We start from the raw sequence: 20,186 nt of genomic DNA, 5'->3' as shown, positions 1-20,186 counted from the left end.
GAAGAGGACAAAGTCAACCATCCCCTCAGGTTGACCACCACAGAAGATCCCGTAAAACAAACTTCCCAGTTTGTCTTAGATCAGAATACTGACAATGCCTTTAAGTCCACAATAGAAAGCTTTACATACAATACCCCAGCACATAACCTGCCAGAAGATGCCACACCACCCAGTAGGGAAGACCACTGTAATCCACACCCCATTGTGAGTACCATGAATCCCCGCAAGTATTCAAAACTCATACCACCTACTGATGCACTGCCAAGACCTTTCCCAGATACAGATAATCAGAATTTCGTTAAACCTCCCAGGAAATGCTATATGCTTCCAGAAACTCAGTTTTCTTTAATGAGTCATGTCGTAAGACATCCGGGCTTTGGACAACCTGAGCTGAATCCATCTGCAACTCCATTTACCCCACTAGTACCTAAGCATGATCCAGATGCCATCAGCTACAGTAATCCGCAAGGAATACCTATGGGAATGAAATCAGAAAGAGCTGAAATATCGGACTTTGCAAGGTACATGATCCACCGAGAAGTCATCAATACTGGTCTCACAAGGTTTGATGACCTCCCAGAAAACCATAGGAGCTGGAGAAATACATTTAAGACAGCAATCCACGACTTAGACATCTCACCTATGGAAGAACTAGGTCTACTGGTGAGATGGCTTGGGCCGCAATCGACAGAATATGCCAAAAGACTTAAAAATGTCCATATAAACAGTCCATCCACAGGCCTCGCCCTTGCATGGGCGAGACTAAACCAAACATATGGAAGCCCCGAAGACATTAAGCTTTCCTTATTCAAAAAACTACAGGACTTTCCTAAACTGTCCAACAAGGATGACCGCAAGCTTTTGGAACTTAGTGACCTTCTTCTTGAACTTGAAATTGCTAAAACAGGTCCACATCCGGTCTCAGTTATTTAGATACTGCTCATGGTGTTAACTCCTTGGTGGCAAAACTGCCATACCATCTTCAAGAGAAGTGGACTTTGGCGGGTTCCAAGTACAAGCAGCAGCTTTAAGTATACTTTCCACCTTTCTCCTTTTTCTCAGAATTTGTTAGACAGATTGCCAAGGCCAAAAATCTTCCAAGCTTCTCAATGAACGAAGCACAAGTGCCAAGCTCAACAACAGCAAGGTATGAGAACTTGAGTGCTAGACATAAGGACCTAAGGAGCACTATTTCCGTTCGTAAAACTGGAATCTCAGACAACACATCAACTGCCAGTAAGGATGTGACAGAAGAGAAAACTGACGATCCCAACCATTACTGCCCAATACATAAAAAACCGCACCCTCTAAAGAAGTGTTGTGCTTTCAGAGAGAAGCCCATGCAAGAGCGCAGGGAACTTCTTCGAAGGCATGAAATCTGCTACAGGTGTTGTGCTTCAATGGAGCACTTTGCCAGAGAATGTAAGGCCACTATTCAATGCTCTGAGTGTGGCAGCGACTAGCATGTTACTGCGCTCCATCCAGATTCCCAAGAGGACTCTCTCCCCTTCTCCAGGCATGGCAGGGAGAGCTCTGAACAAATGCCAAGGCCAGTATAATCTAAATGTACCGAGGTATGTGGAGAAGGACTTTGTGGAAGATCCTGTGCCAAAATATGCCTTGTAAAGGTGTTCCACAAGGAACAACCAGAGAAGGCTATTAAAATGTATGCTATTTTAGACGAACAGAGCAATCGTTCATTTGCAAATCCAGAGTTCTTTGACCTGTTCAATCTAAAGGGGAACTCTTCACCCTATACCCTAGGCACATGTGCAGGCCTAGTGAATGCTACAGGAAGAAGAGCAGATGGTTTTATTGTGGAAGCGGTGCGAGGGAACGCACAGCTTCCACTCCCTACGCTAATTGAATGTGACCAGTTACCAAGTGACAGGGAGAAGATCCCCACGCCTGAAGTAGCACGGTGCCATCCTCACCTGAAGCGTATAGCCAACTATGTCCCACCTCTTGACAAGTATGCTAATATCTTGCTTTTGCTGGACAGAGACATTCTAAGAGTCCATAAGGTACGTCAACAGTGTAATGGCCCAAATGATGCCCCTTATGCCCAGAGACTTGATTTAGGTTGGGTCATTGTGGGAGATGTCTGCATAAATAAAACTCGCAGGCCCTGTAGCATCCATTCTTATAAGACAAGTGTGATTGGAAAGGGGCGTGTCTCTTACTTCAGACAATGCCCATGCCACTATTTCGTGAAAGAGAGACCTAATCTGCACACACAGGTATTTGATAACATACAAGAGCTTGGTATGGTTATGCCTGAAGACGATCTTGGTCATACAGTTTTCCAGACCACCAGCGACGACAACAAGGTAGCTCCTTCTGTTGAAGATAAGGAGTTCATCAAAATTATGGACCAGGAATTCTGTAAACATAGTTCTAACAGTTGGGTAGCTCCATTACCCTTCCACAATCCAAGGCCCATTCTTCCCAATAATCGTGAGCAAGCGGTATCAAGATTTGCTTCACTTAAGAGAACACTGAAGAACCGACCAGAGATGAAAGAGCATTTCATAACATTCATGCAGAAAATACTGGACAACAATCATGCCAAACCAGCTCCAACATTGAAGGAAGGTGAGGAATGCTGGCTCTTCCATTCTTTGGCATATACCATCCTCACAAGCCAGGACAAATTAGAGTAGTCTTTGATTCAAGTGCACAGTACAGAGGCATATCTCTCAACAACGTACTTTTAACAGGTCCAAACCTAACTAACAACCTTATCGGAACGCTTACACGGTTCAGGAAGGAAACTTGTGCAGTTAGGGTTGTGAATGGAAGTTTAATCCACCACATTCCTCAAATATGGGTGGAACACGGGAAAGGATGATTGGAATGGCAAGACGGATACTGGATTCCATGTTAATTGATGTGTACCCTTCTCACTTGACTCACGAAGTGTTAACTACTTTCCTTGCTGAAGTGACAGCAATAATTAATTCAAGACCTTTAAGCCCGATTTCTTTAGATCCAGAGTCTCCCGTTATTCTAACCCCAGCTGCCCTTTTGACACAGAAAATTGGGATTATTCCAACTCCACAGGGAGTCTTTGACAGCCACGACCTTCACAAAAGCCAGTGGAGACGTGTACAACACCTTGCCAATTGCTTCTGGAAAAGATGGAGAAAAGAGTATCTGAACCTTTTACAAGACCGCAGAAGATGGCAAGTACAAATACCTAACCTTCAAGAAGAGGATTTTGTCTTACTGAAGGATCACCAAGCTCATCGGATTGATTGGCCCATGGGTCTCATTGTAAAGACCATGCCCAGTGATGACGGAAGGGTCCGCAAGGTTGAAGTAAAGACTGCCAGGGATGGGACTGTCAAGACCTTCTTCAGACCAGTCACCGAAGTTGTCACAAAAACCAATTCAGTCCCACCATGGCTGATGTACCGTGAACCTTCAGAGGTCACACCAATCCCCACCGTCTTCAGTTATAAAGGTTTTACTTGTGACTATTGAATCTGAGAACTCGTTTAAGGTTTATTGTTGATTGTGGCTGTTCTTATAATATTAATATTCAAGATTAATGGTGCTATCTGACGATACCAGACGGGGAGTGTGCTGCTACAGCAGCCCGTGTTAATATTGTTATTAAACTGTTTGGTACGTTCCTACCTCCACCCCCATTTAATTAATACATTTGGTATGTCCCTAGCTCCCTTTTGCTATTGGCACCACTTTTGTTTTTACTTTAGTTCCCACCATATTGTATTGAGGTTAAGGAAATTGTCGTCCTTTTACCTTCAAGTTATCAATGGTAATACTTGTATTACTATGGCAAGAAATCTCAGCCTTGACTTCTTGGTGAGTAAACTATCTGTCCAAGTTCACTACAACCAGTTGGGCGACGCACCCTCCGTACAGATTTGGTCTTGGGAGAGAAGCCTCACTAATACGACGTTCGGGGACAGAATACTATGCCTTTAATAGAACAAATTGCTAAGAAGATTTTTCATCACAAGGTCAAGCCTTTGTGCCATGTCTGAACCTTCACTGCCACCATTGAAAGCAAAGAATAAGCCAGACCTACTGGGACTCTATTGACAGGGCAATCTCACGTCAGGCTCGCTCAGGTCGAGATTCCACATGACCCAGACATGCTTCCTGACTCACAGGTCCAATTTGAAAAGGAGTCCTTTACCTCACCCAGGGTAGTTGAAGTTGGGAAAGGAGGAGTGTTTTATCTTGGTAGTGTAATATATTGCTCTACTTTCCCCTATTGTATTATTAATTAGTAACCTTTGTCAGAATGTCTAATCTCCAAGACTTACCACTGTTTATAAGGTATTATACTATATAGCTTATCCCCACCTTCCCTTCTATAACTATAACCTCAGGCAATTAGGTGTGGTAAAAAGACAAGCAGGAGTTAAGTTACACATAAAATAATATATTATTGATAATATTCATAAATAATAACAAAATGCGAAGTGCATTTGAATAGTGGCAACCATACAACCTGATTAAATGGTGATGTGTAATTTCAGGCGGCACACAGACTTGTTAGTTATTTAAAATGTATCTAGTTAAGGCATCATTGATGCTCAACTTTCTTCAGAACAGGCTGCAAGCCTGTTCAATATGGCTGCCGAGCTGTGCCCTTCATTATGTTGTCCTTTCCTTCATCAGATGTTAGTAAGAGAGATAGTGTGAGGTTAAGCAAATAAATTTATAGATGTTCTGTCCAACCCCTAGAGCCAATAGGGTGTCATAGTACTTAAATGCCTCTGAGACAAGCCAATTCCTAACAGCCATAACTCAGACCAATGGGGAAATAGGACATCTTAACACCTGCCATCCCCACAAAACTATTTGTTGAGCTAAAGTTTGATAGTTAGGCAACCAGGATTTTTTGTGGGGTTGAAAGACTTTAGCAGAGAAACACTCACCAAACTAGTTTAAGGCACATCCCCCCAACTCTGTCATAAAATTTTAAAGACTCAGTTGTAAGGGGGTAAACATGAATGCTACTCACTAAAGTATCACTAAATTACATTGCTTTGCCTAAATTACAAATAAAGACATGAAAAATATTTATCAAGTTATATGCAAAATCTCACATCACAACAGAGGAGAAAGAATTTTCTTTTGTACTAGTTTGAAGAAGAACTCAATCAAAAGATATTTCTTCAAAAAAAAACAGCTGTTTGAACCTGGGACTCATGTGCCGTGGTCAACTGTGTCTGGAGTTTGTGGTATATATATATATACTGTATATATATATATATATATATATATACACACACCAGTAACGGTGCACTGCATGATAACGTGCAGTGAATAAACTTGTCTTGAGCATTCATAGTTTTCATACTCTTTCTCTGTAAGTTTAGCATTCATTTGCTGAAAGGTTGATGTGCTTGCTGCTTCCGGAGCAGCTCTTCTTTTCTCCACCCTAGCTGCCTGCTTCTTCTCTTATTTCGTCTGCATCTTTTGCGTTAAAACTGATTAAGTCAGTGTTTGTGTTGCAATTACTTAGTATGTTTTTCTTAATATTTCACTTAAACTGGCACTTGGTCTTCAATCTGCCTCAAGAATGATTTAGAATATAAAGAGGTAGAGGAAGTGATGGCAAAGGTGGTAGGGAATGAGAACGGCGCCCGTACACATGTGCTGCACGGCCGCCCTGCTGGCTGCTGTCGAGAGTTGATTCTACAATAAAATAAAATAAAAATGAATAGAGGAATAACCTTGTAGGTCAATTATCACCCTGAAAGCGGATAGTAAATATCATGTAGTATATGTGTACCAAATTTCAGGTCAATAGGTCAAATGGTTTGCATGCTACAGGTAAATTAAAATCCTAGACAGAGAAACGGAACAGCCACGGTTCTGACCATTACATGGCCATTGTGAGTGCTTTCAGTAATGGACTGGTGTCACCATGGGCCCTTTGACCAGTCAGCACCTACGCAGCCCTATATGCAGCAAGCTGTGATGCACTGTGTGTTCTGACACCTTTCTTTAATGGCCAGTATTAGGTTTTTCAGCCATTTTTATTATACAGTAACACTCCTGAGGGACTGGACCAAATGAACTAGGCTTCCCTCCCCTTGCACATCAGTAAGCATTGGGCACTAATAATCCTGTCCCTGGTTCACAGATTGTCCTTTCGTGTACCATTTAGCCACCACAATTTATACTTGTCAAAGTCGCCCAGATCCTTATGCTTGCCTATTTTAACTGCCTCCAACACATTACTTTCAAGAACTGACTGTTAAATTGCTGCCTAATATATTTCATTATAGCAAGATAATGAATGTTATTCAGTTCACCTTTCAGTGGTTTTAATGTTGTGGCTCATTGTTGTGTATAGATAGATAGATAGATAGATAGATAGATAGATAGATAGATAGATAGATAGATAGATAGATAGATAGAACACATACAATTCATTATCCTTCCTTGGAACAGTTGCAGTGCATTATGGGTAGTTGCTTAGTAACCTTGTAATTTGTAGAAAGAAAACTGTCCAGCATCATTTGTTAGAAGGGAGGAGTGACAAATACATCTGTACAGGATAGCAGAAGTCTTTACTGAGTTATATACAGTATGTCTTGAACAGAAGGTACCTTGGTGTTCTGTAATGTTATGTGCCAACTTCACCGTCCTCTATAGTGCTTTATGAGCTGAGCAGCTGCCATACCATAATGTGATGCAGCCTGTGAGGATAAAGTCCACTATGCACCTGAAAAAACTGCAGAAGTTCCAGCTTTGCTCAGATGTTTCAGCAGGTAGAGGCATCAGGGATCCTTCTTTACATTACCTAAAATGTGTGATTCATTACAGTATATTAAAAGATTATCAGTTATGAATGCACTAATGCTGCTTTTAAACTTACTAATTAGAAATTCTTAATCTTCATATTATTGTGGACGTTTTTTTTGTGATTACCCATTACTATTGTTTTCTTTAATTCCAAGGTAATCTTTATAATTAAAAGGGGAGGCCAACATATAACATACTGACCACTTACCCTTTATAGATTAGGGGTGGATATCCATCCATCCATTTTCCAACCCGCTATATCCTAACTACAGGGTCACAGGGGTCTGCTGGAGCCAATCCCAGCCAACACAGGGTGCAAGGCAGGAAACAAACCCCGGGCAGGGTGCCAGCTCATCGTAGGGCAGGGGTGGATATGCATAGTGGATATACTGACTCCTTATCATTTTGAATCTCTCCTTGGGGTTTAATAACATATATCTAATCTAATCTAGTAGCATTTCCTCATAGAGGTCACTAAGAAAATAAGACTATGCATATAAAATATTGTAAAAGTAAATATAAAAGTCTCTTCCAAGCCCCTAATGAAGCAATCTTAAATTACACTTTTTCATGGCGGCTCCTATGGCAGCAGCCATTTGCATTAATACATTGAAAAGCAATGTGAAGGATGATTTTAGAAAAACCTAAATTACTGGATAATTTGTTCTAAGACTGTGAGGCTCAAAAGGAAAAATTGAAAAAGACCAAAATATTTTGCATTTGCAGTAAAATTAATATTGCTTCTATAACCTTGCAACTTCAAGATATCTATCACAGTGTTCACATCAGCAGCAGGCATAATGCAAAAATCATGATTTTCTGCTGTTTATTATTATTTAGGCAGTAAATATTTATCTTCTTTATCTTTAGAAAAAAAGTAAAAGAATGGCGTGTGTTTCCCAGTACCTGATCTTTTATGCATGTAAATGGATTTTAGTATAACAAGGAAGGATTTGCTCACAGTTCACCAGCATGCTGTTAAAGATAAAGCATATAACATCATGTAAACTCAAAGGTTTATAATGGAATGACAAAGCTTTATTAATCCAAATGAATGACCTCTAAGTAATATTTGCAGTTTTCTTAGGAAAATGCATTTATGAATTATGTTAATGGATCATATTGCAAGTATTCAGGTATATTTAAACTATGAGTATAGAATATAAAAATCAGGAAAAAATGTAAATAAAACCGTATATAAATCCTCTCAATGTTTATAGTTTAGAACAAAGGTGGACCCTTCAGCATATTTAACTTGCAATAAATCACGTTTTTTTCCTTCATTTTCTGTCCTCTCAAATTAACACACATTCAAATTTCCCTAATTCCCCTCATGTTGTGACTCTTTCTTTTTTTTCAAAAAATGGATGGAAAAGGTCAGTATTATTACTAGAGCTGAGCAAACAAGAATAATATTTTGGACCTAGCTGGGGTTGAAGTTTCTATGCTCATCACACTGTGATTAATATTTCTGTTGGGTTTAACTGTATTTTTGCCATATTTAATTTTGGAAATGTTATCCCACTGTTACATGAGTAATTTTGAACCTTATAATTTTGAAAAACAATCGCTACCTTTTTTTTTTTGCAATCCATTTATTTGAAATTTTGCTGATAACCAATTAACACTAGAATCCCTGAAGCCTATGAAAAAACTAATAATCCCGGGCCATCTTAAATTCCTTTACACCTTTCCATTAGCGTCTTTTGTTTTGCAAATGTGTCAATCAGCACAAGCAGCCTGCCATCCCATCCCCCCACTGGACAAACCCAGGCAAAAAGTTCTCCCAGCTCAAGGCTCCTTATCTGCATGTAAGGTCCCTGGAATTGTACAGGGTAACTGATACAGTATATCGTTATTTGGAATACATACATTTCATGTGTGTTCTGTGTCTACAACTATCTGTGTAAATGTACGATGACAGGATAATATGTGAAGACTGAAGTCCAAATACCTTTTGTGAAAGTGTGTTTTTGATATTTGGACTTCATTCTTCACACATTATACACTTCATGTCTACATTTTGTCAATTATTACTAAAACATGAAAAACGTTTCTGTTTTAGCTGTGTTCAACAATTCGTGCTTCGCATTTCCTGTCATCCTACATTTACATAGATTGTTGTAGACACGGAACACACATGAAATGTATGTGTTCCAAATGATGATATATTATTTACCCTATTCAACTCCAGGCACCTCACACCCAGATAAACACACTGGAGCACTGAGAATCTTCTTTGCGACTTGAGCTGTGTCGTGTTGGATGGAGGGGAGTGGGATAGCAGGCTACATGTTGCTTGTGCAGATTGACATATCGGTAAAACAAAAGACACCGATGGAGAGGTACAAAGGAATTTAAAGTGGCCTGGGATTGCATGTTTTTTTTGTAGGCTTCAGGGATTCTAGTGTTAACTAAATTAATAACCATTTGTTTGAGTGTTTCAATTCAGGATTTACACCTCATTTCTAAAATTAAACATTTCTCGTTTATGTTGCAAATGATACAGTTCATACTATTGATAATGAATGGCCTTTTGTGCTGGTTCTTCTTGACCTTACTGCTTGCTTTGACCATGCTGACCACATCATTTTTATTGTAGTACCAGAAGAGCTTTGCCTGATCAAGTTCTTCTGCATCTGCTACCACCTACCTGGACTCCTGCAGTCAATTATCATTTGGTAGTGAATCTGAACTTCTGGACTTTCTATCAATTGGTGTTTTTTAAGGCTTATGATTTTGTTTATTATCAAGACATCCATGCCTACTGCTTGTCAGTGTGGAGTTTGCATATTTCCTCTATCCACATGAATTTCCATACTTCTTTCTCACATCCCCAAATACTTTCGAATTTGTTTAAATATTGATTCAAAATTAACTGAGTGTGGATGTGTGCTCATATGCACTCTGCAACAGACTGCATCCCCATCTAGGGCTGTTTCCTGAATTGTGCCTGATTCTGCTGGGGTAGACTTTGGTGTTACATGCCATTGAAATGGATGAAGTAGATTTGTGACTGTTATGCTTTTTTTGATTCATCAGAATAACCTTATGTTGTATTGACATATTGGCGATGCCCTTCTTCTTTGGAGAACAATAGATGGATGCACAGATAACCTTATTATGTTACCATATTGAATGTCTGAACATCCTAGAGCTAGATATTAACAAAGTAGAGTGTCTTCTGGTGAAATCTCTATGCTGTTGTTTCCATTTGTCTAGTGCATATCAACTCTTTAAAAAGTTCCCCCATAGTCCATAGTGCTGGACTTAAATGGATTTAAAATGTTGTTAGCATTGCCTTGACTCTTGCTAGATACAATAGACGCAGCATGCCTTCCTGTCTAATATCAAATTGTCTTAAAAATTCTGCTATTGACTTGAAAATTGTAAATTTCAAAACACTGTCTTCAAATAATCTGCCATCAATGCTGGGCTCATATCAACCTCCTAATTACCTGACATCTTTTGACACTATCCTTGTCACAGGCAAAATTCTTATAATGTTATTGCAAGTGAATGCTCCTTTAGCTTTCTGGCCAGGGGCAGAATGGTCATTAGGGCATTTGGGCAATGCCTGGTGGGCTGCAGACTCTGGTCTGGTCATGGGCGGGCTATTTCATAAAATAAATTTTATGTAATGGTTACTGTTTGACATTAAAATGAATTTTCTAAACTACTAAACATTTCTAAGGCGCTCCGCTGGTTTTTTGTGAAGCAGCCTTTACACAGCTTCTCCTTTGTTTTATAAACGAACAACATATAAGGCCATCCTTTTTCCTTGCTTCGCCAAGGATGCTGCCTTTTTATTTAATCCACGGGTTTTCCGCTGTTTTTTTGTTAGTTTATTACGATTGTTATAGTTCTCTTTATATAGCACGTTGTCAGTTCAGCACTCAGGTTGTAATATGATGAAGCTGCACGAGCTCACTCTTGAGAATGCAACATATAGTTGTCCAGGAGAAAAGCAATCTTGCCTGAAATCAATGGCAACCTTTTGTAGAGTTTGTCCCTGAGACTTATTACTTGTCATCGCGAAGCAGAGCCTTACTGGAAATTGGAGGCATTTGAATTGAAATGGGAGATCAGAGGGTATAACAGGGATACAAGGAATACATTGAGTGTGGAGAAACTCTAGTGACAGCGTATTAACTTGTGGATTTTTCTGTGAGTATTTGGTGGCAGTGTGACAAAGTTGCTTCCGCAAGACCATGTTAGCTGTGGAGCTCAGCTCGGAGCATATTCTTTTCCTACCTTGTCAATTGTGTAATGCGTTTTTTGAAATGGTTTGATGCATAGAAGTGACCACTTGTACTGCGTTCAGTCAGTTCACGTGAGCTGCTCTCTTGTGTGATGTTGCAAAGTCCATGGCTTTATTTAATGTTAGCTAAGATACGGCACTTAAAAGTTTCTCGCTACAGCAATTTTAACTCCGTTACAAAGTGATCCAAAGTCTCGTTTATACCTCGTGTCTTCTCATTAAACTTGTATCTCGCGAATAAAGTATTCGATGAAGGCATGACAAACGGCAGCGGGGGCGTGTCCATAAACTTAATTTAAACTTACGGTTTACACCGTGCTTTGTTTCCGCTGTAGCTGCACTTATGAATAAGCTTGTATGCATTTCTCTTCAGTGCTCTTTGGAGCTCTTCCTTGTTTTCTACGTACTGCGTTCATACTCAGTTCACGTGATTATGTGGGAGGCGTGATGATGTGACACACAACTCCGCCCCCTACAGCCATCGAGCTAAAGTCCATTACAGTATATGGAGAAAAATAGGTTCCAGTTATGACCATTATGCGTAGAATTTCGAAATGAAACCTGCCCAGCTTTTGTAAGTAAGCTGTAAGGAATGAGCCTGCCAAATTTCAGCCTTCTACCTACACGGGAAGTTAAAGAATTAGTGATGAGTGAGTGAGTGAGTGAGTCAGTGAGGGCTTTGCCTTTTATTAGTATAGAAAATGATCAAATATTACATAATTGTGAGTGGCAAAAGTATGTGAATCTTTGCTTTCAGTATCTGGGGTGACCCCCCTTTGCAGCAATAACTGCAGCTAAACGTTTCCAGTTACTTTTGATCATTCCTGCACACTGGCTTGGAGGAATTTTAGCCCATTCCTCCGTACAGAACAGCTTCAACTCTGGGATGTTGGTGGGTTTCCTCACATTAACTTCTCGCTTCTGGTCCTTCCACAACATTTCGATTGGCCATTCCAAACCATTAACTTTATTCTTCTTTAAGCATTCTTTGATGGAACGACTTGTGTGCTTAGGGTCGTTGTCTTGCTGCATGATCCACCTTCTCTTGAGATTCAGTTCATGGACAGATGTCCTGACATTTTCCTTTAGAATTCTCTGATATAATTCATAATTCATTGTTCCATCAATGAATGCAAGCCATCCTGGCCCAGATGCAGCAAAATAGGCCCAAACCATGATACTACTTTACTTATGCTGGAATACAGTGTTTTCCTTTCTCCAAACATAATGCTTTTCATTTAAACCAAAAAGTTCTATTTTGGTCTCATCCATCCACAAAACATTCTTCCAATAGCCTTCTGGTTTGTCCATATGATCTTTAGCAAACTGCAGATGAGCAGCAATGTTTTATTTGGAGAGAAGTGGCTTTCTCCTTGCAACCCTGCCATGCACACCATTGTTGTTCAGTGTTCTCCTGATGGTGGACTCATGAACATGAACATTAGAGGCCTTCAGTTGCTTAGATGTTACCCTGGGGTCCTTTGTGACCTCGTCGACTATTACACGCCTTGCTCTTGGAGTGATCTTTGTTGGTTGACCACTCCTGGGGAGGGTAACAATGGTCTTGAATTTCCTCCATTTGTGCACAATCTGTCTGACTGTAGATTGGTGGAGTCTAAACTCTTTAGAGATGGTTTTGTAACCTTTTCTAGCCTGATGAGCATCAACAACTCTTTTTCTGAGGTCCTCAGAAATCTCTTTTGTTCGTGCCATGATACACTTCCACAAACGTGTTGTGAACAGCAGACTTTGATAGATCCCTGTTCTTTAAATAACACAGGGTGCCCACTCACACCTGATTGTCATCCCATTGATTGAAAACATCTGACTTTAATTTCGCCTTCAAACTAACTGCTAATCCTACAGATTCACATACTTTTGCCACTCACAAATATGTAATATTCAATAATTGTCCTTAATAAATAAATGACCAAGTATAATATTTTTGTCTCATTTGTTTAACTGGTTTCTCTGTATCTACTTTTAAGACTTGAGTGAAAATTTGATTATGTTTTAGGTCATATTTATGCAGAAATACAGAAAATTCTAAAGGGTTCACAAACTTTCAAGCACAACTGTATCTCCCTATACCAGCCTCCATTAGTGTTACATTGAAATCTGTTTATTATTTATTTATAATTACTTATTTCACTGTGAGGACTGCAAGGGTGTGTAACTATTCTAAAGCACTGCAATTTAAATAGTAAAGATGATGCCTATTTTCAATATCTTCTTCTGTTTCTCTACATTTATAATAATAAAGAGGATCTTGTTTCTCACTTGGGAATCAATTCACCAGTACACTCCTGACAGTTGGTTCCTGCCTTGCCCCTAATGTTGTTCTGTTGTCATGATTTTGGACTCCTTTTTGTGTTTCCCTGCTTCTATTTTGCATATTAGTTTTTTATCCATTTAGAGGTTTTGTTATGTGGACAGTCTGATTCTTCAATTACTTTTAATTTTGGATTTTTTTTAGATACCAAAATATTTTTCACGTCTTGATGTGCCTCATTTTGTGTAAGAAACGGTCATCTATTTCTAAAAATACTGTCCACATAAATTCTATTCAATTGGTTTGTCTTATGAATTTTTCTAATTAATCTCAGGACATCTAAAAGCTTTGTTTTCTGACAATGATTTCTAGTTTGTATCTTGGAGGCAACATTTCATTAACATAGAATTGCTTGCTTTCGATCTCTGCTTGCTCTCTAGCTTATGTTTCTCAATGATCTCCCGGTCTGTACTGCTTTCCAAAATTTTGGAGCCTTTTCTTTGTCAAAAACAGCTCATAATCCTGAATTGGATAGGCTGGCAAGTTGATTGAATAGATGAATACATTTACAAATGCTAAATACTACAATAATCAGGCAGAACATTAATACCACCTACCTAATATTTTGTAGGCCGCCCTTATGTCACCAAAAACAACTCTGACCCATTGAGTCATGAACTCCACAAGACCTCTGAAGGTGTGCTATCTAGCACCAGGATATTAGCAGTAGATCCTAGAAGTCTGGTAAGTTGTGATGGGGGGACCTCCATGGATTAGACTTGTTTTTATACAGCACATGTGAAAAATGCTTGATCAGACTGGGATGTAGGGAATTTGGACGCCTGGAACTCCATCATGTTCCTCAAACCATTCTTAAACAGTTTTTGCATTGTGGCAGGGCTCATTATCATGCTGAAAGATGCCACTGCTATAAGGTAATATCGTTGCCATTAAGGGGTGTATGTGGTATGCAACAATCTTTAGGTAGGTGGTTCCATGTCAAAGTAACATCCAAGGTTTCCCAACAGGACATTGCACACTGCTTCTTCCGACGCCTTCTTCCCACAGTGCATCCTGCTGCCATCTGCTCCACATGTAAATTATTTAAATGTGATTAATCAGACCAGGTCATCCTTTTCTGTTGCTTCATTGTCCAGTTCTGACACTCACATGCCCATTGTGGGCACTTTTGGAGGTGGATAGAGGTCAGCATGGGCACTCTGAGCAGACTGTATCTACGCAGCTCCATTTGCAGCAAGCTACAATGCACTCTGTGCTCTGACACCTTTCTCTCATGACCAGTATTAAGTTTTTCAGCAATTTTTGCTATACCAGCTCTTCTGTGGGTATTGGGCACCAAAGACCCTGTTTCCAATTTTCAGTTGTCCTTCCTTAAACTACTTTTTGTAAGTACTAACCACTGCATATTGGGAACACCCAACACAACCTGCTGTTTTGAAAAGGCTTTGACTTAGTTGCCTAGCCATAACAATTTGGACCTTGTCAAAGTTGCTCAGATCCTTACACTTGCAAATTGCTCCTGCTTCAAGCACATGACCTGCTAGGACTGACTGTTCACTTGTTGCCTTGTACATTCCACTGCAATGATGTAATCAGTGTTATTCTCTTTACCTGTCAGTGGTTTTAATGCTGCGGCTGATTGCGGATTTGTGTAAAGCAACAAAATAAGTTGAATTATATGATGATTGTTAATGATTATACTCCAAATGTCAGAGAGGATCATTATAGAGACATAATAACTTGAGAAAGTGTTAAAAGAACTGTATGTTTTATTTTTGGATACCATATACTATTTGCATTATTTAATTAAAATATTCAGTATATACACTAGTGCACATGATACTTCTGTGACTAACATATTAGACCTGTTTTCCATCAAGTAATGCTGCTGCAGTAAATTTGTGTTATGGCACAGTAAAGCAGCAGTACATTTTTAAACCACTTTTCCTAGGTATACTTATATTACCATGTTCCACTAATCCACAGTTTTTAAATCAGCAGATGCATAAAGAGAATTGCAGTTATTTTTCTAAAGATGTCCTATTTATAGACATGTTTAAATCTTTTTAACTTGCTAGTGAATGTTCTGAATATTTATCGCTACTGATTATTTGTTAACTAATTTCATAGAGGCAATTAAAAGACAACAACACTAATGCTATTTTTATAGATGGAAATAAAATTATTTCTGAATACATTTCAGAGGTATAATTGTCTATTAAAAAAGGCTGCAAGATGAGCTCAATTGTCCATATGTAAAGGCAGTGATGCCCTTTTCCACTGTGGTTAACATTGACTTATTTCTGGGTAATGCTATTAGTAACAATGTATTTCCAAATTTCTCTGATAATAACACTAAAAACTAAAAATATGGGTTGATATTAAAAGGGCATCTTGCTTTGTCTGTAGCTATCAATTGCCAAGTTCCTGTTTTAAATTTTGAATAACTTAATGATGTTAGTCTAACTGATTATTCTTCTTACTTTAATATAAAAATGATCTGTATTAGAAACAGCTACACAACACTGAATAGTCAGGGCTAAAACAGACAACATTTAAATGCAAGGACATATTGGTAGAATCAACCCTCATTGACCATAGCTTCTCCCCAAGCAGTTTGGGCTGTATGGTGTTGAATGCAGTACAAAAGTCAAAAAACAATATTTTCACCATACTACACTGTTTCTTCAGATAAGAGTAGGTCCAATTCAGCAGATAGATAACATCATTTTCCACGACATGTGGTCCGTATAGGCAAATTGCAGAGGGTCCAGTGCTGCTTTGACCAGGGGTTGCAAGTGAGCCAATGTTAGCCTTTCCAATGTCTTCATGATATGTGAGGTCAGAGCCAATGGTTGATAGTCATATAACACTTCTGACTGAACTGTTTTAGGGACAGGTGCTACACAAAATGTTTTCCATACAGCAAGAACCCTTTGTAGAATCACACTCAGATTGAAGGTACACTGAAAAACTACACACATTTTCCTGGCATACTCCTTCAGTACCTTAGGATTAACACCATCAAATTTAGCAGCTTTGTGTTGACTAAGTTTTCATAGATTTTTTTCACCTGCTTTGTTGTAAACATTTTTAGTAGCTGGGGGTTTGGCAGAAAGGTGGGTGTAAGTCATTGTAGCTGTCTGAAGAGGACAGAGACACTGGCAGTTGCTATGCAGAAGTGTGAATGGAAATTGAGGAGGAGGGAGGGTTTGTGGACAGTGGTGCATGGTCTTGCGGAGTAAAATGGACTTAAGCGTGACACAAGGGGAGTTGGACCACATAAATTGCCCAGGCACCTGCATTGCTAAACCTTTAACTGGAAGATCACACTCAAACCTGTTAAAGAACTAATTGAACTCATGAGCCCTATCAACACTTCTCACATCTGATGTGAAATCAAACTGCTCAAAACCATTTTTGGTCTAGTTTCCTTCCTGCAGTTTCCTCCTACAGTTTTCTTTAACCTCCTGGATATTTTCCTTAAACTCTCTTTGCACCCTCTTCATTTTTCACCTATGTTATCTCAAGCACTATAGGCCCACTTTTTTGCATTTGCTGTAGGTGTAGGAGTATACAGTCATTGATAGAATAACAGTGTGTGTAGCCACACAAAAATGATCCAAGAACCAGTTGCTTATGATCATGGAGGATTTATCTGAATAATATATAGTCACAAAAAGAGTCAGCTATTTGATCATTAAAAAGTTAAGCACTAGTGTATTTTAATTTAGTAGTTAAGTTCTAGTGTAGTACTCAAGGATATTATCAAAAATACTGACAAATCTGTCAAAATTCCAAAAATGTAGAATGCCAGAAAAATTGTGAGAGAAGTACAAATTGAAAAATCTAAATTAAGAGATTATAAACACAATGCCTAAAAGCATGGGGCATGAAAGTGTAAACAACTGACACTTGGCTAACGTAATGAACATATTAAAAATGTCCATATATGTTTTGACATCTTTTATGCTGCCTGTAAAGCTAGTGATGTAAGAGACATTAAAACTGACTGGATATGTACATAACAAAAAACATAGCATTAAACAACTCAATTTACAATACATGACACTATGTATATCATATATCACATAAATCATCTTGCACATATGAAGTATGTTTTGTGAATAAATTGTTTCCGCCATTCAAATGTTAACATAATTTTGACTCACACTGTATTTGCCCCTTTCCTGGTGCATAGAATTCGCACTATAACATGATGTAAGCACAAAATCCGAAATGTGCTTGCGTACAGAAAAATCCAGATGCAGGAATCTGTGTGTACTCCAACTTCCGTGTTCTTCCTCTCCATAAATCCCAGTCAGCGTGAAAAGTAACACTCGTAATGCTCGTGCACACGTGTGCTGTCCCGCCCCAATTCCTCCCAGAATTATGCCTCCTTGAATATGCAAATCAATATAAATAGCCCTTAAGCTCAGCGTTCTGTGAAAAGACAATGGGAAAAGCACAGGGAAAAATATAAGAATTTTAGCGAATACCAAGTGGAGGCAAAGGAAAACCATACTATTTGCTGATTTAAGCAGTGGTATAATCATCAAAAGGAAGTTGATCGAGTGACATAGCGTGTCAGAGAAACTCGAAAGCTGGAGTTCACAAAGTCACACAGTGCCAAAATAAAAAAGAAGTCACATATCAAAGTCGCTGTAAAAAGGCAAGTTGTAGCCCACCATCTGAGCTTATTAGGGTACAGACAAAAAAAAAACAGGCAGTGGGAAAAAAGCACGAAATGGCAATTTTAATCTTGAAATTTCCACTTTAATCACGTAGTTTATTTTGTCATTAAAGTAGAACATCATAAACTTCATTTAAATTCATTTAATTTACTAATTTCTCAAATCCCATCATTACTAAAGTAGCATGTTAAATGCTTTGTTTTGTATTTGATCTTCAATGTGTTCTGTGTGTGTGAATCACTACGTGCTTCCGTTCTTTCTCTTTCTCCAACAGGACACAGAATCCATTACATTTTTGATATTTCAGCTCTCTGAATAATTAAAATACTGAAATGTATACGTGATGTCATTTTCTTGATGATTGGAATGAAAGCATGTTATTAAACATGGGAACACGATGGCGAAGTGATTGTTCATGTCTCACACAAGATGCTGCTGCTTCATGCGCAACCTTCGATGAAATAATTTATTGTAGCAGTACTGTCTCTTTCAAAGTACTAACCTGCAATTTCTGTCCTTACTTTTCTTTCCCCAAATACCCAATTGCCACACAATCAGCTCTGTAATAGACGTTAAGCCATCTGTAAGCTTACAACGACGATTCTTCAAAACTTTTAAGAAACATTGAAATATCTTCATAGTATGTGTTTAATTATTCTATCCATCTATCCTTCCAGTGTCGCTACAGCCTCAGCAAATATACAGCGTGCAAGGCAGGAACAATTCGCGAGGTTGCTAGCGCTGCGGCACCGCGTCCTCACATGTTTAATTATTAACAATATAGATTATTTAAATTAAGTTAAAGTTTTATCTGTATCATATAATCAACATATTTTGCTGCATTTCATCTTAAAAATGATACAGTCATCATATGTAAATACGCGCTTTATAAAGTGGCGCAGGTTGTGTAATATTATAACTGTAGTGCAAGTTTACAGTGGGGTAATTGTACTTATAAGTACAAACAGTTCTACAAGGAGCAATTGATTGAGTGCGTTTATAGTTCTTGGGATGAAACTGTTTCTGAACTGCGAAGTCCGTACAGGAAAGGCTTTGAAATGTTTTGCCGTGGCTTTGGCAGCATGTGCTTGATGCTGCATACCGATAATTCTCTTTCCGATCAGCTGCTGCTGTGATTCCCCACTCAGATACAGTGATATAAATACTCCGAGTGGTGCAGTGAGAGTAATATGAAAAAAGATGATCCGCTGTGGCAACCCTTAAAGGGAGCAGCTGAAAGAAGAAAAAGAAGAAGATGGTGCAGTGAGAGTAACAATGCTAAAGCAGTTATGGTATTTGTAATACTATGGCTATTCCCTGGGCCATTATATTGTTACAGGTAATCTAGAATCAGATGCATTACACTAATAAACAATATGCGGTTAGTTTCAGTGTACTTATAAAGCCGCGTCAGAAATGTGGTTCTAAGAAATAAAGGGTAACCACACTGGAACAGTAGCACTGCTTTGATGCTGGGTGCCGCCAGTCTGCAAAACCGGGCGGAGAACTTGCATATGACAGGGTATGAGGCACCGTGGAAAACTGCGTGGCTTTACACCAAATGTAGATTTTATATATCGCGATTTGAATGTGGAAATGTTCTTACGCAACATTTCTGTGCATGCGCACATACATGAGACCCCTGGTCTTCAACCAAAATCTATTGTTAGAGGCAGGGCACATGAGTGAACACATAGTATTTTTTTACATTTTTTTACAAAGCTATCCAACGCCATCTGGCCCTGTGTGAAAAAGTAATTGCTCCCTTACACTTGATAACTGATTGCATCACCCAGCTGTAATGACTGCTACCAAATGCCTATTACAATTTACCATCAGCCTTTCACATTTATAGGTTTTTGAGAATTATTTGCTCACGCCACTGTAGACTAATATTTGTAACCAGAGAGACCTTTAAAAAAAAACAATCATTTTGAGTTGAATCCACAGGTTTTGACAACCAAGAAGTGCATGATGCTAACCTTTATATCTTTGACCTGTTCTCATCCTCTTATATCTGAGTGCTGCCTTTGACACCATTGATCATAATATTCTTAGAAATCGCCTTAGTCAATGGGTGGGCCTCTCTGGCAGTGTCTTAAATTGGTTTGAATCCTACCTGGCAGGTAGAAAATTCTTTGTT

This window comes from Polypterus senegalus, chromosome 2 (genome assembly GCF_016835505.1).
Source record: "Polypterus senegalus isolate Bchr_013 chromosome 2, ASM1683550v1, whole genome shotgun sequence".
NCBI lineage: Eukaryota > Metazoa > Chordata > Cladistia > Polypteriformes > Polypteridae > Polypterus > Polypterus senegalus.
The sequence above is the reverse complement of the archived record's forward strand: the minus strand, read 5'-3'. Positions refer to the sequence as shown.